The sequence below is a fragment of the Mixophyes fleayi genome, unplaced genomic scaffold, assembly GCF_038048845.1.
Source record: "Mixophyes fleayi isolate aMixFle1 unplaced genomic scaffold, aMixFle1.hap1 Scaffold_360, whole genome shotgun sequence".
NCBI classification, from domain to species: Eukaryota; Metazoa; Chordata; class Amphibia; order Anura; family Limnodynastidae; genus Mixophyes; species Mixophyes fleayi.
Window position 1 is genome coordinate 13,769 of NW_027447593.1, and position 26,675 is coordinate 40,443.

General features: G+C 41.3%; 1 pseudogene; it reads right to left on the reverse strand.

Moving 5' to 3' along the window:
• Positions 1-1,827: 1,827 nt before the first annotated feature.
• LOC142132578 (NACHT, LRR and PYD domains-containing protein 12-like) lies at positions 1,828-21,588 on the reverse strand (annotated as a pseudogene).
• Positions 21,589-26,675: the final 5,087 nt, after the last annotated feature.

A 26,675-nucleotide genomic window follows, 5' to 3' on the forward strand; every position in this document is an offset into this window, starting at 1 on the left:
TCATCCAGACATCACATATGTGGTGAGTCAAGTGAGTCAGTTTGTGCAAAATCCCAGAAAACAGCATTGGACTGCTGTTAAGAAAATCCTCAGATACCTAAAAGGTACAATTTTTTTAAAATAACTATTTTCTAAATCCAAGTCTTCAGAACTGGAGATTTCCTGCGATGCAGATTGGGTAGCAGACGAGGATGATCGTTGCTCATATACTGAAGCTAAATATATGATTTTCACTGAAGCAGCCAAAGAAGCCCTTTGGATTAAGGAGACATTGTGTGAACTACACCTTTTAAATGGAGTTGAGATTATTAACCTCAAGTGTGACAATAAAGGTACAATTGACTTGTCAGCAAGTACCAAGCATCACGACAGGTCTAAGCTTATTGCAATTAGACACCGCTTCATATGAGAACCTGTTGAGAAAAAGTCAGTTATCATGAGCTACATAGCAAGTGAAATGAATTCAGCTGATATGCTCACAAAAGGACTTACATCACAAGTATTGATCACAACATGCAAAATATGGTCTTATAAGTTATGGCAATTGATGTTTTTCTTTTGCTCACTTTATTTGGTGTGCTAACCCCATGTTTTTGCTTACAAGGCAACTACATGTATGTTTATAAATAAGGTTAATGCATCTTGTTTTTCTTGTAACCGGAGATGTTGCCAGTCTAGGGAACGGAAGTGGGTTACCGCTAGGTCCTGGTAGCACAGTGCTACGCTCTACCGACTTTCCATCTGAACCTCCTCCCCTACTGTACTGCGTAGTGGGTAATAGTGTGACACTAGTGTCTGACACTGCACGGAGGTGAAGTGTCTTACAAGTGTCTGCCCTGCTTAGACCTGATGGATACATGTACTACACGATGTATAGTACATAGCCTCTCTAAGACAGTTTACCTGTATTCCACAACAGCATACATCTGTTTAATCCTGAAGGTACATATATCCTGTATACTGGCAAATAAATTAATTTGTCATCAAAACAGGAAATTTTGTGTCTTATGTAAAATCACAAAGTAGTGTTCATTCTTTTTAGAGGAATATATTTGAACAGCAATCATTAGTCTTTCAAGAACACTCTTATTATTTATAAAACCCCCAAATGTCATTCACCGTGACAATAATCACACTTTTTCCCAACTAGCTCATTTATAGAGAGCATTTATATAATGTATCAGAACATATAATGTTTTTAACCGATGTTATGCAAAGTGTTTTAGGTATTTGCACAACCTGATTCTTTCCAAGTTATTCTCCTGCAACTATAGTAATATTATGTATTGTCTTCATAAAATATTGCCTCTTTATAACTACATTATAATAATAAAATAATTGATTTAGTAGGAAGTAGTTTAGGAGCCAGGAAGGTAATTATAACTAGTGTATAATAACACAACTGATTTAGTGAGAACATTGTGTCCTCTCTATGTATGTCAGTATATCTTCCTATATATAAGCCATATCCCAGTGTAGGAGCCAGGAAGGACAGTGACCACAGTCAGTTGTCGTTGTGCAGTCACACAGGTGAGGACAGGTGATGGGAGTGACAGCCAGAGAAGCTGTATAACTGCTGGAGATCATAGAGGGTCAGTGTTATAGGACATGAGGATTGTGTGTAATATATATGTGTAGTGGCTCTATAAGATGTTGTCTCATCCTTTCTCCCCATAGACATGTTCTCTCACAGATAATGCAGCATTAATGAGACACAATAACTTCCTTGTACATAGTGGTCACACATGTCAGACACCTCACCAGTACTCTCTGTGTATCTCATACATTGATCTCCCACATGTCTCATCCTGTACAGATCTGTTATACTCACAGTAATTCCTGTATCCGGCATGTTGGACTGGACAGAGCTGTCGCCAACTCACAGAAGTGAGGACCTTCCAGATTGTTATAAGACAGATCGAGTTTCCTCAGGGACCAGTTATTACTTATACCAGGTGCCAGCTGGGTGCAGGATCTGTCTGTCAACTTATTACCCCTCAAACTGTAAAAGAAAATCAGAATAAATAGATTGGGTTTGTTTGTTTGTCTCCACTTGTGACTATTAGAAAAAGAAAATGTTCTGCACAAGAATACATTGGCTTGGTTAGAGTACTATATTGGTGCATAATTAACAATTCCAATTCAATATATTTAGCTCCATAAATTACCTGATTTCGACTGATGAAATATTAGATAATGCTGCCCCACCCACTAGTGTGAGATATAAGGATGTTGGATATCACCAAGAAGACCGGTACCATATAACAGCATGAGTAAATGTCGAAACAATGAACTCATAATATTGCTGCGATGCAGATTGGGAAGTAGACGAGGATGATTGTCGCTCATATACTGAAGCTAAATATATGGCTTTCACTGAAGCAGCCAAAGGAGCCCTTTGGATTACGAAGACTTTGTGTGAACTACACCTTTTAAATTGAGTTGAGACTATTAACATCGAGTGTGACAATAAAGGTGCTTGGTACTTGTCAGCAAGTACCAAGCGTCACGGCAGGTCTAAGCTTATTGCAATTAGACACCGCTTCATATGAGAACCTGTTGAGAAAAAGTCAATCATCATGAGCTACATTGCAAGTGAAATTAATTCATAATATCGCTGGTGACGGACTGTGTTACTTAGTGTCGGTGGGATTACCTCATTAATATATAAGGAAAATTAACCATTTTGCCAGTAAAACTGCCATTTTAACTTGGAAGTTGGCTTTTTGTCCGTTGAGAAATGGTGTGCTCCTCCAAGTGTACAGTTGTGCTCCTCCAAGTGTACAGTTGTGCTCCTCCAAGTGTACAGTTGTGCTCCTCCAAGTGTACAGTTGTGCGCCAACTTTGGGTATATTTTATTATGGCTACATGTTTGATCAAACTTACTGTAATGTAATAATTGATGTCATAGGACATGTGGTATCATGTCACAGATCAGTGATGTAATAATGTCTGGAATTAGTTGTGATGTCATCAAAGACATAACTAATTGGGGGGCGTGGCTTGGAGGCCATCCTGGCGGGTCGCAGTATTCAGTTGCTCCGCACAGAGGGGATCAAAAACGACAGGTATTCGCGGTCTTCAGCCTCTAAAACACCCTATAAGCCCAGCATAACTCAGGGGATGCCCTCTCCTCCCAGTGGCTCGAAGTTTTGAGAATCGGCGGAGCTGTGATCAACACTGAATAGCACGCCCTGCCGCACATCCACTATCACTAGGACGCAGGTGACTTGCCTGTCCGGGGTCGTGCTGACTTCCTTGTGCAGCGGATCGGGTTGGCCCTTGTGCTCGGGGCTTCTTTCTTTCGCGGCCTCCGTCCCCGCGGCGAAACCGGAAGTCAGCGGCTCCGAACTTCCGGTGCTGGATGTCCGGATCTCGACCGCTGATTGTAACCAGCTGTCACAGCGTTCTTCACTGCCGGCAACTCAACAATTCTCCTGCCTGCTCGGTCCACGCCCCTGGAGTTGGCAAGCTCTTTATTTGAAGGAGGTGTTACTGAGCCGAGCTCCTGGTCGGCTACTGAAGAATCCTACACGGAGGGGACGGAGAGAGCTGAGTCCCTGCATTATCCGGAGCGCAGACTACCCGCTACAGGCTCCTATTACCTGCAGGCTCTGCTATACAAGCCTCCTTATCTTCTACAGCAGGTCAGTGTATGGGGTCCCAACACTCCACAGCCCTGGACATAAAGTTGGGGACATCAGGTGCAGCTAACCCCCTCACTCCTTCTACTCAGGGGCGAATCTAGCCCCCCAACATACAAGCTGATACGGGGTGTGCCTTTACCCCCTTAGCTGACCCCTTTTATTCAACCAGCTTTGCGCATATCGGGCCACACATACCCCTCAGTGCCTGCGGCTCTCCCTCCCTGATCCTGAGCCCATAGGGGAGTGGTACCTCCATCTAACCTCCTAACCCTGAGCCTTTTATAGACCCGCACCCATTGAAGTGACACTCCACCGTGGAGTTCTCCCAGCAATAACATCAACAGTCATTTCTATTCCTCTACATTCATCCGTATTGAGGGAGCAGCGTCATAGAGGATATACCTATTTGATTTAATTCTCATCTGATACTCCAATCCGATCTACCCATGTTCTAACCCCTCATGTCTCGTGGGAGCGGGCCTCTTTTTGAAGCATTACCCTGAAAGTAATCTCATTGCCTCTTCTGATTTCTGTTCCTCCTGGTGGTGGATTTGCGTGGACTGGCCATGTCGCATAAATCAAAGAAGAACCCTTCGACTCAAACGCCCAGTATGTTTTCTAGAGGTGGCAAGGCTGCTCCTCCACCCTCCTCTGCCTTGGCATCTTCGAGTTCGGACGATGACTCGCCACAGCCCTCCATGGCTGAGATAGCGAAACAAGTGAAGGCTACTATTCAGTCGGAATTTCGGGCATTAGTCTCAGAGCTACGTACGGAAATTGCTGCCCTAGGTACTCGTACCGATACCCTGGAAAAAGCAACTACGGAACTCTGCTCCTTTCAGACTCAAACTGACCAGGACATAGTTGCTATACGTGCCGACCTGGACTCTCTCAAAGACCAGTTTGAGGATCAAGAAAATCGTTCCCGTAGGAACAACATCAGACTCAAGAAAGTTCCTGAGTCGATTTCGGCAGAAGAACTACCCACATACCTGCAGGGTCTCTTTTCCACCTTGGCTCCAGAGCTTGCCCCCGCTGATTTTTGTTTGGACCGGGCCCTTCGACCCAAGCCTCAACCTTCTCAACCTTGTCATCATTCGTCTTCATTATTATTCCACTAAGGAGAAGATTCTTCTTGCTGCCTGAGACCAACGAGACTTTTCCTACTCCGGGACAAACCCTCTCTTTTTTCAGGACCTTTCTCCTATCACATTAAAGAAACGACGAGACCTAGCTGACATCACCCAACGCCTACGTTCAGCTGGCATCCGTTATCGCTGGGGGTTCCCCTTTCAACTTTCTTTTTCCCACGACAACCATGCATATTCAATCAAGACTCCGGAACAAGGTCGAGACTTATTACAATCTTTGAAATTCCCAGACCTGCCAAGTTCATCTGCCGCCTCGTCAGCTGCTACCCGCAAACGGCCTCCACAAGCTGATTGGTCCACTACATAAATAAGACTAATCGAACTGTTCATATCTCTAAAAAAAAAAAGTCTTTTATTATACTTGCTCTAATTTCACTGACGAGCGTATTTTGTTGTAGTGTTCACACCTGCCCGAGGCCTAGCCGTCTTGGGGGCAACTCAAAGCCTTAGTCCCGGCCCATATGTCTGAGGGCAATACCGGGGCCCTCTGCCCTTTCTCACTGGCTCTCCCCTACTGTGGCTAGGCACCTAACCAAATTTACCTAGGATGCTGTTTTATATGTTACACACACCGTTTTGTCCTAGCCGTTATGTGTTTATTTCTATTGCTCATCTTCCTAGGACTTGCACTGATATTTGATGTTGTGCTATTCCCGTCCATGTTATAGTTATAATATAGTTATTTAAGCTTATCATATTCCCTGTGGTTCCTCCCACGGGGTTTGCTGCCTCGGCGGACACTGGGCGGCGATGTTCTGCTTCTATGTAAAGGGGTCTTCCTTTGAGTCCACGAAGCTGCCGCTGGGTGTCTGTTGTCGCGGTTTGCCCCTCCCCTGGGCTCGCCACAGTTATAACAGAATGCTCAGTTAATTGATTTTCATTGATATGACTTTTTTTTTTTTTTTTTATTATCCCCTTGTTTGGTCTCACATGCGTGGTTTATTTGTAAAAAATTCATTATTACAGTCCCTCTTTGGGTATTCCCATTCCCTGATGTTTGACCCGTGATCCCGCTCCCGCGACCCCTCAAAGGTCGTCTCCTCCGTTCGCCCTTGGCTGTCCAGGCGTTGCCCCCCTTTTTCCAGTACCTATGTTGTACCTCTTATCTCGAACCTGGACTGGCTTCCCTCCGGGGAAGTTGGTCTCCCGCCTTCCCTTTTCTTTCTTCTTCCTGTCCTTAATCGCTAGCGCTGATGCTCCGTCCAGGTACTCGGACCCACCATGACTCTTAAAGTTATCTCCATTAATGCTAATGGCCTCAATTCTCCCACCAAACGCACCATGGCACTTCAACATTTTAAACGTCTCAAGGCTGACCTTGTTTTTCCTACAGGAAACACACTTTAAGATTCCCCACCCTCAAATGACATGTAAAACTTACCCACAGACTTATTATGCATCTTCCGATAGTAAACAAAGGGGCACTGCTATCCTCGTACATCACAACATCCCCTTCTCTCTGGAATCTCTTTACGCCGACCCACTGGGCAGATATCTAATCTTAGTTGGATCTCTAGGACATGCCAAACTCACTCTAGTCTCGCTATACGCTCCTAACGTGGGACAGGGTGCCTTCTTCTCCGCATTTTTTTGAACAACTCTCCACTGTTGCTCAAGGACAAATTATTATAGGTGGCGATTTCAATTCCACCCTGGATCCCGGGATGGATCGCTCCTCTGTCTCCTACTCCCATGCCTCTGCTCGCCGCGAATCTAAAACCTTGGTATCCCTCCTTAAATCTTTATGACTTCCATGACGCTTGGCGCCTTGCCCACCCCTCTGGTAGGCAATACACCCATTTTTCAGCCCCACATAACATCCACACTCGCATTGACCTCATTCTTATTGATCGCCTCACCACCCAACAACTTATTGATTCCGACATACTCCCGGTTAGCTGGTCCGACCACGCACTGGTTCTCCTCGAAATTACCCTCCCTCGCCCGCGCTCTTCTCCCCCAAAATGGCGACTGGACGATACTCTTCTTTTAAAGCCCGATCAGATTACCTCAATTTCCGACTCCATTAAGGAATTTATCTCTCTGAACTCTTCGCCAGATATTTCGCCCTCAATTCTCTGGGAAGCGCATAAAACTACCATACGCGGCACACTGATTGGACTCTCCGCCTCTCGCCGTAAAGCTGAACTCATCCGCATTGCGGAACTCGAATCAAAAATCGCAGCTCTTACATCATTACACGAACGGTTTCCGAAACGCAAGACTCGCCTCAAATTAATTAATCTTCGCTGACAGTTGCAGCAACTCCTTTCTAAAAAGGCAGCCAAAACTCTTGGTTTGCTCCATCAGAAGTTCTACGAGAAGGGAGATAGAGCGGACAGACTCCTAGCCCAGAAATTACGAGCTAAACGTACTCGTAACCGCATCGCCTCTATCAAAAATCACTCAGGAGACCCCACTTATGATCCGAAGTTAATAGCCGACACCTTTAGAGACTTTTATTCTTCCCTTTATAATCTCACACCTCAAATTCCAGATCCAATCTCTTTGCAATCTAAAATTAGTGACTTCTTGTCCTCTATTGCCCTGCCCACACTTACTTCTGCACAATCTGATTTTCTCAACGAGCCGTTCACATCTGATGAAATCGCCCAAACAATTAAGGAACTAAAAAATACTTCAGCTCCTGGCCCCGATGGCTTCACAGCCGTGTATTATAAAACCTTTACCAACTCCCTTATGCCCATGATCCTTGAACTTTTCAATTCCATGCTCCTTGGCTCTAAATTCGATCAGGCAACAACTCGGGCAGATATCGTGGTTATACCCAAACCTGACCGCGACCCCCAACTTTGCGGAAACTATAGACCCATATCTCTACTGAACGTAGATCTCAAATTGTTTGCAAAACTCCTTGCTAATCGACTGAATTCTGTTATCACCTCTCTGGTTCATCCTGACCAGGTCGGATTCATTCCGGGCCGTCAGGCATCGGACAACACCCGGCATTCAATTGACCTGACCTATGTCTCTAACTCACGCAACATCCCTACCCTGCTCATAGCCTTAGATGCTGAGAAGGCTTTTGACAGGGTTGGTTGGCCCTATATGCAACAGACTCTTGCGATCATGGGCATGAGAGGCCCCTTCCTTCGGGGCATTGCATCTCTCTACTTTAATCCGACTGCCTCTGTTTTGGTCAACGGCTTTCAGTCCTCTCCCTTTGAAATTCGAAATGGTACGCGACAGGGGTGCCCACTATCTCCACTTATCTTTGCATTAATGATTGAACCCCTGGCTCGCAAAATCCGTATCAACCCTGATATCTCTGGTGTCCAGGTGGGCTCCTCTGAACACAAAATATCTCTATACGCAGATGATATCCTTTTGACAGTTACAAACCCCCTTATATCACTTCCAAACCTACTTAGGGACATCTCTCTTTTTGGCACTCTTTCCAATTCTAAAATCAATGCCTCCAAATCAGAAATCCTCGACCTTAACATCCCCCCTACTCTGCTCACATCCCTCAAAACCAACTTCGACTTTAGATGGCAGCCCCACAAACTAAAATATCTCGGGGTTTACCTCACTCGCTCCTATGACCAGCTGTACGCTGCAAACTTCCCCTCTTTATTTTCAGCCATTAAAACTGACCTATTAAAGTGGGACAAGCTCATTATCTCCTGGACGGGAAGAATAAACTCCCTTAAAATGAACATTCTTCCTCAACTTTTATACTTGTTTCAGACCTTACCCCTCAAAGTCCCCGCTAACTCCTTTAAACTTCTTCAACAAATGGCTACTAAATTTATTTGGTCAGCTAGGAAACCCAGGATTCGTATGCAGATTCTCCACAAATCAATCCAGGAGGGAGGTCTGGGAGTTCCCCACTTTCTCAAATATTATCGTGCTACCCATCTCACCCAGTGTGTTCTCCTTCACTCTCCCCCGGGACAGAGAGTTTGGGTGGACATTGAAGCCGCTCTCACAGACACTTCCTCGCCCTCTTTGCTTCTTTGGCTTAAACCTCAACACAGGCCTCCTCCCTCACGTCTCCCCCCTCCACTAGCATTCTCACTTGCTTCCTGGTCTCACACAGTCTCCTCATATAACCTAGCTCCTAACTCATGGCGAATGACGCCTCTTTGGAATAATCCCATCTTTCCCCCTGGACTTCGTCCGATCCAATTTCTCTACTGGACGCAATGTGGCATCAACTTTCTCTCCGACATCATGCCGCTACAATTCTTTCCCTCTTTCGCTGATATCCAAGCGCGCTTTCGTATTCCCTCGTCCTGCCTCTTTCAATACCTACAACTTCAACATCTATATAACTCTATCCGCCGTACAGTCACTGATATACACCTTACCTCTCCTTTGGTCTCGTTTTGCCGTCTTCACTCTTCTTCTCAGGGCTTGATCTCCACATTCTACCGCCTTATGGTAAAACACAATTGCCCTTCCAAGGATTCTCACGAGCTTAAATGGGAGGAGGACATGGGGGAGACGCTCCCTCCCGGGGAGTGGATTAAGATTCGCCTGAACCTCTCAAAGACCTCTATTTGCGTTAAGATAAATGAAAACAGCCGCAAAATCTTCTACCGTTGGTATTTGGTGCCTCACCGTCTTCACATGATATATCCAAGCACCTCACCGCTATGTTGGCGCCAATGTGGTCGGGAGGGTACCCTGTCTCATGTATGGTGGCACTGTCCGAAACTACTTCCTTTCTGGAAGTCGGTCCATCAGTTAATCTCCAGTATCACTCAGATCTCTCTTCCTCCATCTCTTTCGTACTCCCTACTTCCGCGCTATATTCCCAAGATATCTAAATCAACGCAGAAACTTATTACACATATACTTAGTGCTGCTAGATGCCAAATTGCCCTCTTTTGGAAAAACCCGACTCCACCCTCCTTGCCCTCGGTTATCAACCGCATCTGGCATATCTTTCATATGGAGTATATGACTAGCATTCTCCGCCGTACTCCTATTCAATTTGATAAGGTCTGGAGTCCTTGGACTGAGTATCACGGAGCCTCCCCTCCTCTAGCATTTTAGGGCCTCTGAGCCCTAACTACTAATCTTTAGCCTTGTCATGGTTCTCCATCCTCTCCTCACTTCTCTACCCATCGCCCTCGCTAGCGATTTCCCCTGTCCTTCTTTCTCCATTTCCTTCCTTCTCTCTTTTCCCTTCCTTCAACTCTCCCTAAATTTTCTTTTGTTTTTTCATATCCGCAACAATACGCTACCTACATTACTTGGAAACCCTATTGCAATTTTGTTTTTCCTGTATTGTCTGTTTCCTTCTCTCGCTGTATTGTAAAACTCAATAAAATATCTTTTCAAAAAAAAAAAAAAAGACATAACTAATTATGTAATCTGATACGTACATTTTGGAATAATGTCATCAGAAAACCATTAAGAGTGGGGACAATGAACCACCCAGTTCCCTGTGTACTGTGTACAATAGAAAGTAGAAGTCCTGGAAGAGAATAGAACATTATGGAGGAAATAGACACTTACCCCATGCGATAGATCCTGCACTCAGGGTGACGTAATGCAGGTACTATGTAATGAATACATGAGTCACTCAGGTTACAGCCTGTGAGACTGGAAAACATATGAACAGGAGATTACATTGTGCTAGTGAAAGTAAAGAGACACATGACAGATATAGGGGACAATTTATTAAAGCCCCTCAGTCCTTAAAACTAACAAAAATGGTATTTAACATTAATGATATATCAGAGGTATCTCACGCATTTACTCCAAAAACGTTCGCAAATGCGATCCACATAGTTCGCCAGGACAGGTGTCACAGTATGACTTAATTAATAAGCAGCTCCAATTGTATTGATATTGATTGATATTGTTTAAAGATCTAAAATCTAAAAAGTATCTAAGTCTGTTGGATGCAGCAGCTTTATCCCATCAGCCGATGTGTTGTTCTTGGTGTTGGAAACAATGGGCCTCATTACGCTAATGAACACAACTGCAAGTAATTCATGTCTTAACGCAAATGACACAGCTGCCTACGACTCTTAGGGCGGCCGGACGTTGGTAATGTACAGTAAGAACGCGCCGACGCAGATGTGGCCGATTCAACCCTTGTGTTTCTCTAAAGTACCTGTTTTTTTAGTCCTATAATTTGCACCAGCTACAGTGCAAGTGTATGCGCTGACTAATAGTGATGACTGACACGGCATAGTCCTTATTTTAAAAACGACACGTATGCGTGCAGGGGCAAACATAGGATTTTTAAGCCCCCTCCCCCCAAGAAATATATAGCTGGTGCGCATGCAGCCGCAGCTCCATTTCTGTGATGCTGAATTCTACAGCAGCCGCGGCACTGTTAACAAATCGTCCGCAGACACTTCTTTGACAGCGCCGCGGCTGCTGTACACTACAGTGCTGCTCTGTAGGGTCAATGTATAGTGCCCGTTCGTTCGTAGAGAAGAGGGGTTTCTGGAGAACCAGAAACCCCCCCCTGCATGCGCCCCTGGCGTGCCGCTAGACAGCACAGAACATGTGTATACAAGGAACATACTGTAAAAACGGATTGTAAGTACAGTACACATTAAGAACATCCTAATTTATATAGTTATTGTAAAAAAAAGTGTTTAACACATATTTGGTACTAATGATTATATATTGAGTTATTTATTTTACCCAGCGTACTTATGATAACTAAACACAAGTTCTGTGCTTGTCTAAGCCACTGCCTGGGAATCACCCTTCATGAATATAGGGCATAATTTTAATGGGTAAAAAGCCTTTTTTTATTTATTATAAAAATACCAGATTACAGTTAATTATTGACATTATAACAGCTGTATGAAATGATATTCGACAGGTAACATTATACTGTGAGGGAGCTAACATATAGGCACGAAGAGGCCTATAAATCGTGGAAACGGGTATTTTAATCCGTGAGAGGCCTTATTCTTGCTTTGCTCTACATATATTAATGGGGACAGTTCCAGCAATAGCCCTGTCAGTATACACAGTTCTGGTAAACCTGCGATCCCTCTGTATTAATGTATAGGTGTAACATTGGCAGAGTGGTAGGAGAAGTCCTGTCCTTCTGAGACAATTACAAGATCGATGTAACGGGAATGTGCACCTATAAACGTATGTAGTGCCCTCAAACACTGTGTATTTTATGATAGCATGATTATAAAGGCAATCCGGTAACATTTACCATAACCCTTATAACAGCATTATTATAGGACAGTATATTAGGGGAACATATCCAGGAAATAGTCTACTTCATGATATTTCTTGAAATAAAGAACTTTTTTTTTTTTTAGAAATAAACCTAATTTAAAAACATGCTATGTACTGTAAGTTATAGGTTATTTCTATGGCTATTCATGTGTTTTTTTTTTAAAATAATTTAGCTCTTATTTTCCAGTTCCCTTGTGTAGTCACAAGCTGGGTCACACAGAGACTGTCCAGGTGATGGGGTGACTCTTACAGCTCCGGGTCACTATCACTGGGGGATAACACTCAGCTGCCTGCGATACTTATTAATAATGTGGGAAAAGGTAATTTTTTTATCACTGTAATAAGTACAATTAATAAATAGCCCCTACATCTATTCCTCATATTACTGTGTTATAATCCTAGCCCCTGTCTCTGCTGATATATATCGGCAATTAGAGCAGACATTGTAGCTTCTCCCCTCTCTCATAGTCACTGAGTCAGTAGACAAGAAATTGAGCAATTAATTGGACCTACCCTACATGACATTGCGCATGATAGGATGTTATTACTTATTTAATTCAGGAATCACCCCTGTGCAGATGCATCTGCTTTCAATACATCTTGTATCACATATTAACTTGTCTTTTCTTTAGTTTGATAGATACTTTCTGTATATTATAGTTAACTGAGTTGTGTATTTAAAATGATATAATAGCATAATTTGTGCAATTTGCTTTTAGATGGAAACATATTTGTACTGTAAAAAATAATTCTCAGTTAATAACAACAAGCACATTGCTTCCTTCACATTTATAACTCATAAAATCTTACTTGATTCACTTAAACGTGTGTAGAACTGGTGCCAATCTCTCCCAGCCCTCAGTCTGAATCTTACACTGTTGTACATCAAGTGTTTCTGTCTCTCTACAGAATTTGAAGACAAAAGCCAACACTGAGCAGTCCACAGGTGTTAGATTATGGAATTTGCTCAATATAAAACTTCTATGTGTTCCCAAACATTCTTCTACTAGAATCCTATTCTGGGACTTAAACAGGTAAACAAATATATTTCGCCATTTCCCTATATCAACATTTAGGTCCTCCTGGACATCAGCAAGAGATTTCTGTAGCCAATTGGTTACATCTTTAAAAGCTTTAATAGAAAAGTCTCCTAAATATTTGGAAATGGATCTGGTAGAACTGTCCAAAAAACCACAGAGAAAGCGTAGAAATATTTCACCTCGTCCATCTGTATAAGATTTAGCTTTATCAAGTGCTCTCCGCAACTTCTCAGGAGAATAGTCCAGATAATGGACCAGAGCAGCCAGAAACTCCTGGAGGGTGAGATGTAAGAAGGAGAAGGTCACATTAGGAGATTGATCAGATTCCATCAGAAAACTTGACCTGAGATGTGAGGAAGTGTCTACATTGAATGATTGCAGATTTCTTTCTTCAAATACAATGAGGTGATTCATTACCCCATGTTCTGCCATCCACCCAATAGATGTCATCAGTTCCCGGGCACCACGGATATCCTGGCTGTGATTGGACAGAATGTTGTTGACAAAAGTCACAAAGAGTTGTGTCCCTGTTTTGGGCAATGATGACATCAGCTGATCAGTGGTTGTTGGTTGGGCTTTGAAGCACATTGATAATACTGTACAGATGATCCAGCAGTACGATGGGATGTAACAGAAGGTGTATAATGTGTCATTCTCTCTCACATGATGAAACGCCTTCTCTGACAAGTCTTTATTTTGAAAAAACATTTCAAAGTATTTCTGTATTTCTTTGGGGGAGAATCCCATGATCTCTAAAACTTGTCGAAAACTATATATGCCAATTGATGCCAGTTTAGTTGGGCGACTGGTCACTAACACAGAACAACCTTTCAGAAGAGACTGTTTGAACAAACTAACCACAATCAACCTGGTGCTTTCTGTCCATTGTGTATTATGATACAACTGACTTGGTGTAAAATCTATTTGGTGATTACTTTCATCTAAACCATCAAATATAAAGAGCAGTTTTTCTGTATCCTGTAAGATGTTTTGAAGCTGACCCTGTAGATGTGGATATTGTTGAAGGATCATCCCCTCCAAGCTGACCTCATCCAGTCTGTTGAGTTCCCGGAATTTGAAGAATAAGACAAAAGCAAATCTCTGGTAGAGTTTTCCAGTCGCCCAGTCATAGACAAACTTCTGCATCAGTGTGTCCTTCCCTATTCCTGGTACCCCGCTCACCATCACTATATTTGGCACACAGTGTTTTTGGCAGGACCAGCGGAATAGCTTGTTAATGGATATATGGTCCAACATAAACCGTTCCCTTCTCATTATATCCTCATGCTTTCTCCCAGTCTCTATGAGCTCATGCTGAGATCGCTGTCTGAAATGCTCGGTGGAGACAACAATCATGTTCACATAACGCTCAGTAATGTAGAAACTTTGCTGTTCCTGGGTAGTTCTCGGGGGTCTGTGCTCCACTAGATTCTGAGTTCTCTCCAGAAGATGTTGCTTGTGCGTTTTCTGAATATCTAAAATGATACAAAGTGGAATATAAATAAAAGAAATAACATAATAATAAAGCTCCTAATTCATGAAGTATATTTCTTTCTTTATTCAAATTTCTCTATCACTTTGAAGGAACATAATTTCCATAATTATTTTAAAAGCTATTCATCATTAAATGGTTTTATTATAAACCAGTTTTATTATGAGACCCATTTTTAGGGTTGTGTAATGAACCTTCTTTCTTCTATCAGCTATAACACAAATGATCCTCTCATGTCCCTCTACCCAGTAATACTTCTATTGTGTTTTCAGGGTTGCTGACCACCTTTGTTTCTATAGAGTATCTTCCCTGTAACTATTCATCAATGTGTGTTTCTGTCTCGTCTATATAATAATGGAGCTGTCCACCTTCAGATTACTTTATTTGACCCCCCGACATCTTCTACTAAATGTATTGATACAGCTTAAAAGATCTTGTTAATGAAGCAGTAATGTTTTAGTAAATGACGCTGGAAGATGCGATGTAAAAGCCAAAAAATCAAAATCATTTGACAACGGACAACCCCTTAAATTAGATGGTAATAAAAGGTGATTTTTATAATGTAAAAAAAATCCCACTGTGTTTGTAAGCAAAGTAATGTAATTTAAATAAGCCTTTGGCTTCTGTCCCCCCCAGCCGGCTCCTCCTGATCTGATTAAATCGGGGGAGCCGACTTCCGCTTCACGTGACCTCCTCTGCACAGTACAGGAAGATCACACGGCATACCTGGAGCACTGTGCGCTCCCTCCTTTCACTGTGTGGCCTTTTTGAAGGCTGAAGGGCCAATCCTCCGGCCCTCCAGCTACTTATTGTAGCCTATCACTGTCTTAGATAATATGTGTTAGATGTGTTGTGTACCTACAATAGGTACAATGTAGGTGATGAAGAACTGTCAGTCATGGAACCTACTGAATGTGATACATTTCTGCATTTTCATTGGTTCTTTTCTTTTTCCAAAAATCAGCTAAAAAATGTATTATGGCCCAGTGTTCACAACATAACTGATAATTCATAAAAGATCAAACCATCATCCAAATATATCAGGGTTGGAGTATTTCACCATATTGAACATAAGATTTCTTTACCTTTGAGTCCTGGAGTCAGGTTGTGTCCATGTTCATCCAACAGTATCTTCTCCACCAGAGTGTCACCTAAATGCAAGAAACACCTCATATTACCATATATTGGTGTGTGTGTGTGTGTGTGTGTGTGTGTGTATGTATATGTGTGTATATATATATATATATATACACATACACAACAATTGTTTAACAATTTTAAAATTAATCTGACTGAGGTCTTCCATTTGATACATAATTTAGAAGCCACTCAGATCATCATAATGTTTGTAGCAGCACATAGTACTGATCTGTCACTTGTCCATCATGTGACTATTTTAGTGAAGACAGAGGTCAATGCAACAAAATAAGTAGGGATGTGCACCGGCCACTTTTGGTGTCTCGTGTCTCGTGTTTTGGATTAGGATTTGCTTGAGGTTTTGGGTTCGGATTTGTTTCGCAAAACACCTGATAAAAGGTTTTGGTTCAGATTTAAGGTTTTGGATTCGGATTTATTTTGAAAAAAACATAAAAAGTGTTAAAATCAAGTTTTTGGGTTTATTTTCACTCCTACGCTATTATTAACCTCAATAACATTCAATAACAATCATTTCCACTATTTCCCAGTCTATTCTGAACACCTCACACCTCACAATATTGTTTTTAGTCCAAAACGTTTCACCGAGGTAGCTTTCTGGACTGCATAGTGCAGTGGTCCCGGTACCCAATTTGGTACCGGGGCCACAATACCTCTGCCTTCAAATGGTCTGAATTCCACTGCACAGCTGCCTGCTCCTACATCCTCTGCAGCATATACAGGGTGTTGTTCGAGCGTGTCAATACCTCTTGTTTTTGACAATGACAGGTCATTTTTATTAATTTATGATTTGGCAGCAACAGTCAACTTTGTTTAATATCTGATACTCCTCTATCTGGACTGCATAGTGGAGTGGCCCCGGTACCCAATTTGGTACCGGGGCCACAATACCTCCTCCAACTTTCAAGTGTAGTGTTTATAATTTATAAAAACTACAGTAGTTATAGCACGTCAATAACTCTTGTTTTAGACGACCATGGTACAGAGCATTCATCAATGAGTTCCCATCAAGTATGTGAAAGACTGGCAGCGTCGAAGTGTTATTTGTTGACTTTGGTAACAAAAAAACTGTCCCTGTTGCAAATATTCGTGCAATGAAGAGTGACTTTTTCATTTAAAGGCTCAAGCTTTCAAGTGTAATTTTTATAAGTTATAAACACTACAGTAGTTCTAGCATGTCAATACCTCTTGTTTTTGATTATGACAGGGCATTTTACTTTTGGTTTAATTAGTTGAATTTGTTTTAATTTTGTTTTACTTTGTGCTCATGGCAAACGACTGTTGAATGGCCACATAATGCCAAAAAAAGAGTTGCAAGATGGAATTGTCCTTGGGCCCTCCCACCCACCCTTATGTTGTTGAAATAGGACATGCACATTTTAACAAACCAATCATTTCAGCGACAGGGCCTACCAAACAACTGTGGCTGAAATGATTGGTTTGTTTGGGCCCCCACACCAAAAAAGCTATTCATCTCTCCCTGTACAAACTAAACAGGCTCTACTGAGGCAAGATGTCGTCCTCATCCTCAACCTCTGATTCCTCTCCCCCTACAGTGTGTACTTCCTCCTCCTCATACATTATCAATTCGTCCCCGCTGGACTCCACAACCACAGGTCCCTCTGTACTATCTGGAGGGCAGTGCTGTACTTGATTGAGGAATTGATCATTCATTTTTATGAACATCATTTTTTCAACGTTCTGAGGAAGCAACCTCCTTCGCCTCTCACTGACCAGGTTCCCCGCTGCACTAAAAACTCTTTCCGAGTACACACTGGAGGGGGGACAACTCAGGTAAAATAGAGCCAGTTTGTACAGGGGCTTCCAAACTGCCTTTTTTTCCTGCCAGTAACAATATGGACTGTCTGACATGTCTATTTGGATGGTGTCAGCAAAATAATCCTCCACTATTTTTTCTATTGTGACAGCATCCAATGCAGCAACAGTAGACATGTCTGCAATGGTTGGCAGGTCCTTCAGTCCGGACCAGATGTTATCAGCATCCCCGCCAGCGGCTCTTTTAGGAAAACTGAGCTTTTTCCTCGCAGCTTTATCCTGCAAATTTTTGTTTTCCATTATATGTAGCACAAGAGAGCGTACCCCTAAGCCACACACACTCGGCAAAGCCTTTAAAAATTATATGCGGCACAGGAGAGTACCACTGGACTTATACTGCTGAATCAGTGAACTTTGTAATATTGCAGTACCACTGGACTTATACTGCTGAATCAGTGAACTTTGTAATATAGCAGTACCAATGGACTTATACTGCAGGATTGTTTTTGGATATTTTTTTTTAATTTTTTTTTAACTTGGGAATAATGGGGAAATAACAATGCCCTTAGAAGGACAGAGCACAGGACACAGCACAGCACAGCACGAGATATAGCAGGACAGAGGACCACCTAACACAACCTCCCTCTACCCTGATCAATGCCCGAGTGAAGATGGCGGCGGCTAGCGGGGAATTTATAGAATACGAGTATCGCGAGATCCGACACCGGGATTATGACTCAGAGCCTCGGTTTCAGTTTTGCAATTGGCGAGAATACCCGGATCTGTCTTGGATCCGGCTCGGATCGGCAACGTTCGGGTGGGCTCGGATTTCAGATATCCGAGCCCGCTCATCTCTAAAAATAAGTGTTAAAAAGCATTTTTGCTACACTCCCTGAATCTCCTGGAGGCTCCCGAATTAGGAGGAGACCTCCTGGACTCCAGAGAGAGCAGGCAATTCCAGGGTGAGCAGGGATATGAAACCAATCACTTCATCAAGTCCCACCTACCCCAGTAAGCACAGAAGTATTTACCAGGAAGAGGTGCGCTACAAGGAAATGGCTATCTTTATTCTTCACTGCAGATAGGAGTTGTCCTATAATAGGTACTGTACACTAAATTTCCATTGAGTCTTTCCACTGAATAACGGAGCATAGTTTTATACTATAAACTCTGTGGCAGAGGGGCCGCAATTGTTACCTAAATCACAGGCACAAATTTCACAAAAAAATACCATTGCAGGTATATGTACAGCTGCAACTATTGCAAGATATTGTAAGCTTGCGAGCAGGGCCTAGAACTACGGAATATGTTGGCGCTATATAAAGTCATGATGATGATGATGAGATACATGGAGGTAGCCACAGTAGCAAATATGCCTAGTTTACGGCAGGCATAGGTCATAAACACTTGCGTCCATGTTTATAACCATTTGTTTTGTTTGCAAAATACATATTGCTGTTAGGCATCAATAAAACATCAAAAACCTCTGAAATACAGGAGAAACAACTCCCCATCTCACATGCATAACAAAATAAATACCTTTGCACACGAGCATAATATATGCACATGCAAAGAAGAAAGCACCTATCATTCTCAGCATTGCAAACTGCCAATCACAAGCAGGTCCCTATTGCTAGTGACTGACTTTATCATCCATAATTTGTAACTGCCCATGACCACCCGCAAATAATACGGCTTGTACTCATTATGGACTTGACAATATGTATTTAATACTTTGCTATGTGTCACATGTTTGTAGTTTAAATGCCACTGGCTAGCACAGAACATGTGTATCTAAGTAATGTAGACCATAAAAACACATTGGGCCTGATTCATTAAGGAAAGTTAAGCAAAAGTAAGTAAGGCAAAACCATGTTGCATTGGAGGGGGAAGTAAATTTAAAACGTGAGGACAGATTTATAATTTGAGTAGGATATGTCCTAGATCAACTCTATATTTCAGTGTGCAAATAAGCTATCAAGTATTTGTGTGGTACATGAAAAAACAGCCAGTATTTATCTTATGTTCAAAATAATAAACTAATTTACACCCCTTGCATTTTGACATGGTTTGTCCAGGAGCAAAGTTACTCCTTTCTTGCTTTACTTTATATAAGGTGGGGACATTCATCCTACGGGCCTCATACACCACACCCTACTCTCTTCATGACTACTTCAACAAGGGGGAGATATTGATGAGATCCTCTACACTCCTCTACACCTGTGAGTATTAGATGTGTTTTATATCTGAGCTCCTTAGTGTATCAAAGCAGTAAGTGAAGAGAAATAAGGGCAGCACTGTGGCTAAGTTGTTAGCCCTTCTGCCTCACACCGCTGGGGTCATGAGTTCAATTCCCGACCATGGCCTTATCTGTGTGGAGTTTATATGTTCTCCTTGTGTTTGCGTGGGTTTCCTCCAGGTGCTCCGGTTTCCTCCCACATTCCAAAAATATACTGCTATCAAAATTGACCCTAGTCTCTCCAATGGGGCAGGGACTGATGTTAATGAGCTCTCTGTACAACAGTGGCGCTATATAAATAGATGATGATGATGATGATGATGAAGGGTGGTTGCAGAAAGGTAAAAGAACCTCAGAAAAATATTGTTGTTAATGTGTGTGTTTCTGCAGAAACTGTTATTTTTAAATAACGTTCATCTTGTGAACGCGCATTCCTAAGTTTTGTTGTGTGTGTGAGATTTGAGTGAAACAACTGATTTTAATAATGTAGCCAAATGTTAAAAGTTAAAGACATAGAGCCTGAGTCACTAAGGAGAGCATAAAAATTGAGTAACTTTGCACCTGGGCAAAACCATGTTGCATTGGAGGGTGAGGTAAATGTAAAATGTGGGGACAGATTTATTGTTGGAGTAGGGCATGTCTTAGAATAATTTTACATTTCAGTGTAAAAATAAAGCTATCAAGTATTAGTGTGCTACATGAAAAAGCAGGAAGTATTCTCCTTCTGTGCAAAATAATAAACTAATTGGCACCCCTTGCATTGTAACATGGTTTGTCCCGGAGAAGATTTACTCTTTTTTTTTTTTTAATAATCGGCAAAAAAGAGAGAAGGAAAGTGATAATATGGGGCACTTAAATGGATAAATAGACATATAAAATTATAATCTTTATTTAGGCTATTTAAAATGACAAACAATTCTACTGAAAAACCTTATTTTAATCTTTATTATTGGTAGAAAAACTACTATTAGCGAAATATTAAAATGTGCATAATGAAGGAATTCCAAAATAAATAAATCTGGTAAAATAGACAGTATTAACTGTCCAGCCACGTTACTGCTCTATAATTATATCATAAAAATTTATATCCTCTTTATTTTCTAAATATGAGCTTTAGATAAGTAGATTTAATAGATGTAAACCCTCTGATTATTTATATCCCTACTGGTTCCTTCAATTTCCTTTACTAGTCCTGATTATATCAATAATCTATTGAAAGGATAATGTTAATTGCCATGTCTGCAAAAGGAACAGAACCTGCTATTTCAATATAATGGTGTATAGAAACGGCGAAGGATAAACGGCAATACCTCCTATTGATGCCTAAGACGACTCTTATTAGACTCAGATTAATATTATACATATGTTTTATAGTCAAGGTAATTCGAAGAAGTAAAATAACATCTGACTCAAAGGCAGTGAACGCAGCGTCCACCGACACGCGTTTCGCTAAGAGCTTTAACTAGGCAGGGAGCTGCGAGCAAAAAGTTAGAACTACCGTGATAACGGTAATTACGCACACTATTACCATAATAACGGTAATAATGCGCAGGCTGCGTTACTTTTAACAGTAACGCGGCCAATTGAATTCCCCCCATAGATTACAAATTCAGCAAATATACAAATACAGTGAAGGGAAGGAGGACATTTGAAATATTGCACTTAGTAACACAAGTTCTATTTATTACACTATATATGTTTATTATATATACAGAACCTACCTCTGTGACTCATTTCATCCAGTACTGCCAGTAAATTAGGATGTGGGTGATCATACTTTACACCATAGAGACATTTCCAGAATCCTATCACAGCTTCCTGCTTCCAAAATATCTCGTACCAACATCTCAGCAAATACAGAGTCACCACGGTCTTCTCTCAGTGACAAATAGCACTAGAAGGAAAACAGGATCACAGATATCACTTTATAGACACTTTATGAAGAAACAAACTAGTTACTTAATCAATAATTGACACAACAACAAATTATAAGAGAACATTATATGTCATTGTTATTTAACCGATTTATTCCCACAGAGATTTAGCACCTTTCTGATTATACCAATGTTGTCATTTGCAGAAATTACAAAAGTGGAAGCTGCTCAAATCAATTTATAGGCCATAACAGGTGCTTGAAAGGGTGGGGTTATCCTGCATGGAGCATACACACAACATTTTTTCCCCCAGCACACTGCTATAGCCAGCAACAGATCTGCCATTTCTACTGTAGATAAAAATGCAAAAGTCTTTGTTGCACACATTTGCAAATGTATGTTTAAGCCATCCGCCACATTTGCAGAAATTACAGGTGTTTGTAATATATTTTTACAAGACATTTGTGATTTTGTATTCTCCTGTGAGGTACGTATCTGCAACAAGGCTCCATGTGACATGCCCTACGGACAAAATGTTTATTTTTTTCAACTTTTACCGCAGTTTATTACCCTACACCTAGAGGGGGTGCCTGCTCGTTTTTCTCAGCAGACCCCACTCTCTAGGGAATCCAGCCCTGCTCTGAACAGCCTGGGGCTGGTTAGTCATTATGGCAGGCGGACCCCTGCTACGTGTCCCCCTGCTATAGTGCCACCCACACCGGCTGGTTTGCCTCGTGCTGGATAAGTGAAAATCAGGGGGACCCCACGCAAAATTTTTCCCAGATTTTCATGTAACCAGCAGTAGACTGGCACCACTAGGGTTAATAGTGAATAGAGGGGGGACCCCACACTTTTTTTTTTTTTTTATCTATTTTTTACAATTTTGACAGCCACCGGACCTCCGGCTGTATAGAAAGACAATGTAACAATGATGTGTTTACAGAACTTGCTGCTAGCAAGCAGCGTGTTGTATCTGGCATGTTTTAAAGCAAACTCAGGAGAGTTTGCTAAATCGCAGCTTCATACATTTGATACTTGTATAGCCGGAGTGACAAACAGTCGGGAGTTTGATCTCTGGCGATTTTGTAAATAGCGATTTTGACAGAAACACAACTCTGCAATTTTACATGAAATCTCAGCTTCATACATCTGCGGGTTTCAACTCTCTCAAGAAAATTGCTTGATTTGTAAAATCGCACCTTGATACATTTACCCCCTGGTGTTAGACTCCGCTCCCTGCTAGGCCTGTGCTAATCCTAACTGAGAGAACTCTTGTGAACGTAACAGTTCTTCACTGACATTTTATATCAAAGGTACTTTCCTCACCTAACAAATGGGAGTGCAAATTTTGTAAATTCTGGAATGCTAGAGCACATAGTTTTTACAGTATAGACTATATTTATTTATTTAGTTTTTGTATTCATCTGCGTTGAAGTATCCTTTACACAAACTTAAATTGCAGTATTGAGATTATCGCTTTACTTTCACAAAATTGGTTTGGAGCTACAATCTGAAAGCGCTCTAAATAGTAACATTTAATGTTAATGTTTAATGTATAGAAGAGTTCCCATACCTCCTAGCTTGAGATTAGTACATGATTTTAGCTCAATGAGAGAACGGTGAGTGTTCATTGACTCCAGAATGTAGATAAGATCATCTTTATAATATTCATATATCATCCTCAGTGCTGAATCTTCATATTGATGTAGAAGCTGATAGAACTTCTCTGTGTCCTCTAAATAGAGATGGGGAAGACAATACTTCATCATTACTAAGATATAATGGTCATACAGACATGTCACCTGCACAGAGCCATAAATAGTAAGACTTTAGTAGCCCTCTATACTATTATGCTATACATGCATACATGCATGCATACATGCATGCATGCATACATGCATGCATGCATGCATACATGCATGCATACATGCATGCATGCATACATACATACATACATACATACATACATACATACATACATACAGGGCGAGTCCAGGATTCATTAATTATATTGTACTAACAGCGCTGTCATGAACATAGAGAACTTAGTTATTTATAAGAGTTAACCCATCACATAATTATGGGGAATAAGGGATTAATCATAACTACAGTGTAAATATGATATATCAAATAAATCCATTGATAAGTTCAGCTACTAAAGTGTAAAATGTGAAGACAAAGTCTGTTGAATGCGTATTTGCACATTCCAGTGTGAGAAGATAGGAGTGTTATCTGTGGCAGCTTCTCCTGCTGTGAGATATAGCCTAGCCTGGAATGGAGTTGTGACACCTGAATAGACTTTTAGGAACCACACAGCATGTTGTCTGGCTCAAAGAGGCCATGTGCCGATGTAGGTTATATGTGATATAGACAAAAGAATTCAGTTTAAAATATGCCACTTAAAATCAATAAAAGTAGTGATCAACCACATAGCATGATGAAGGGCAGCTCATATGTCAAGTTAAGAATTCTGCCCCACAGAGAAGTAAAGGAACTGAGTGTGTGAGTGTGAGCTCTGTGAATACACTTTATTAGGGCATGCTTCGTATCAAAAGATGGACAGATTCATAGGGGATTTATTAATGATAAAATTGGATCTGTGTGACACTCTACAGAAAAGTCAGGTCATATAGTAGAATTGGGTAGTAAATCAAGCAACATGCAAATGGTGATTCAAAAAAGTGTCACAGGCCACAACCTCCTGTGGCTATAAAGAGGTGGGGAAGTGTCTTTAAAAGGCTGAGACCAGGTACAGCAAATTGTCAGACTTTTTGGGAAATCAATTCACATTGATAAGCTGTCCATCTTGAAAGCTAATTTCCCTTGACCAGAAAAAGCAATTCACGTAAGTGCTACTCTGAGTGTAACCCGATTTATTTTAAACTGTTTTGCTTGTTATGTCAATCTATTAATTGTTGTTCATTATTTTTTTATATCTGTATGCCCTGTACATTTGTATATTAAATCTCTAATTTAATATGTTGCGTCCTTGAAACGCTAACGAATCCATTAGCCTGTTAAGAAGAATATAGCTCGACCAAGTTAACACTTTGAATGTCAGTGTGTGATTTGTTGATACATTTGATTAACAAGCTTAGTGTGTGTTTACATTTACATTTGTTAACAGTCTGGAGGTGTGAAACGTTAACCCTTTGCTTGCTGGTGTGGGCCTCGCTAGTCTATGAGCAGCTAGAAGCCTTGTGTGTCAGTGTGGGACAGTGTATTGGGGTCCTATTGCCTGTATTCAATAGGTGGTGGCAAACCTGAACTGTGTGGGGGTGTGAGCGATGTTTGAGGCGATTCAGAAGGTCTACAACCTGTTAGTTATTTGTTATTTGCTTAGTATGTTCGTGACAACCACAAATGTACTATAACTCATAGCAAACAGTTGTGCGATGATCCATCAATCTAGTGCAAGTTTGGTTAATGAACAGTAAGTAAATATCTGGATATTATGTATAACAGCACATCTGTCATATATGTAACATGTGAATCAGTAAGTCACACAGTTCAGGCAATGGCCATGCAGACATTAGTGGATATAAAAATATTTATATTATCATCAGTTACTGTTCAATCTGATGAGAACATGATGCTAAAACTGTGAGACAACCAGACACATAGTAACAGTTGGGTCATTATGTGACACAGATCCTAGAGATGGGGATGGTATAACGGGTACTGTGTGCAGGGAATAACATCCCCGAGGTAGGAGTAAGTGATCTCGTCATGTATTCAGTTCCTCTTTTCTTGATTTGTGGTTTTCATTTTTCTGACCTGGGAAGTATCCTAAATACAGTATCCTGTCTATTCCACCTTGTTCCTCACTATCACATCATACAGTATCCTGTCTATTCCACCGTGTTCCTCACTATCACATCATACAGTATCATGTCTATTCCACCATGTTCCTCACTATCACATCATACAGTATCCTGTCTATTCCACCTTGTTCCTCACTATCACATCATACAGTATCCTGTCTATTCCACCTTGTTCCTCACTATCACATCATACAGTATCCTGTCTATTCCACCCTGTACTTCACTATCACATCATACAGTATCCTGTCTATTCCACCCTGTTCCTCACTATCACATCATACAGTATCCTGTCTATTCCACCTTGTTCCTCACTTTCACATCATACAGTATCCTGTCTATTCCACCCTTTACTTCACTATCACATCATACAGTATCCTGTCTATTCCACCCTTTACTTCACTATCACATCATACAGTATCCTCTCTATTCCACCCTGTTCCTCACTATCACATCATACAGTATCCTGTCTATTCCACCTTGTTCCTCACTATCACATCATACAGTATCCTGTCTATTCCACCCTTTACTTCACTATCACATCATACAGTATCCTGTCTATTCCACCCTTTACTTCACTATCACATCATACAGTATCCTCTCTATTCCACCCTGTTCCTCACTATCACATCATACAGTATCCTGTCTATTCCACCTTGTTCCTCACTATCACATCATACAGTATCATGTCTATTCCACCATGTTCCTCAATATCACATCATACAGTATCCTGTCTATTCCACCCTGTACTTCACTATCACATCATACAGTATCCTGTCTATTCCACCATGTTCCTCACTATCACATCATACAGTATCCTGTCTATTCCACCTTGTTCCTCACTATCACATCATACAGTATCCTGTCTATTCCACCTTGTACTTCACTATCACATCATACAGTATCCTGTCTATTCCACCCTGTTCCTCACTATCACATCATACAGTATCCTGTCTATTCCACCATGTTCCTCACTATCACATCATACAGTATCCTGTCTATTCCACCCTGTTCCTCACTATCACATCATACAGTATCCTGTCTATTCCACCCTGTTCCTCACTATCACATCATACAGTATCCTGTCTATTCCACCCTTTACTTCACTATCACATCATACAGTATCCTGTCTATTCCACCATGTTCCTCACTATCACATCATACAGTATCCTGTCTATTCCACCCTGTTCCTCACTATCACATCATACAGTATCCTGTCTATTCCACCCTGTTCCTCACTATCACATCATACAGTATCCTGTCTATTCCACCCTGTTCCTCACTAT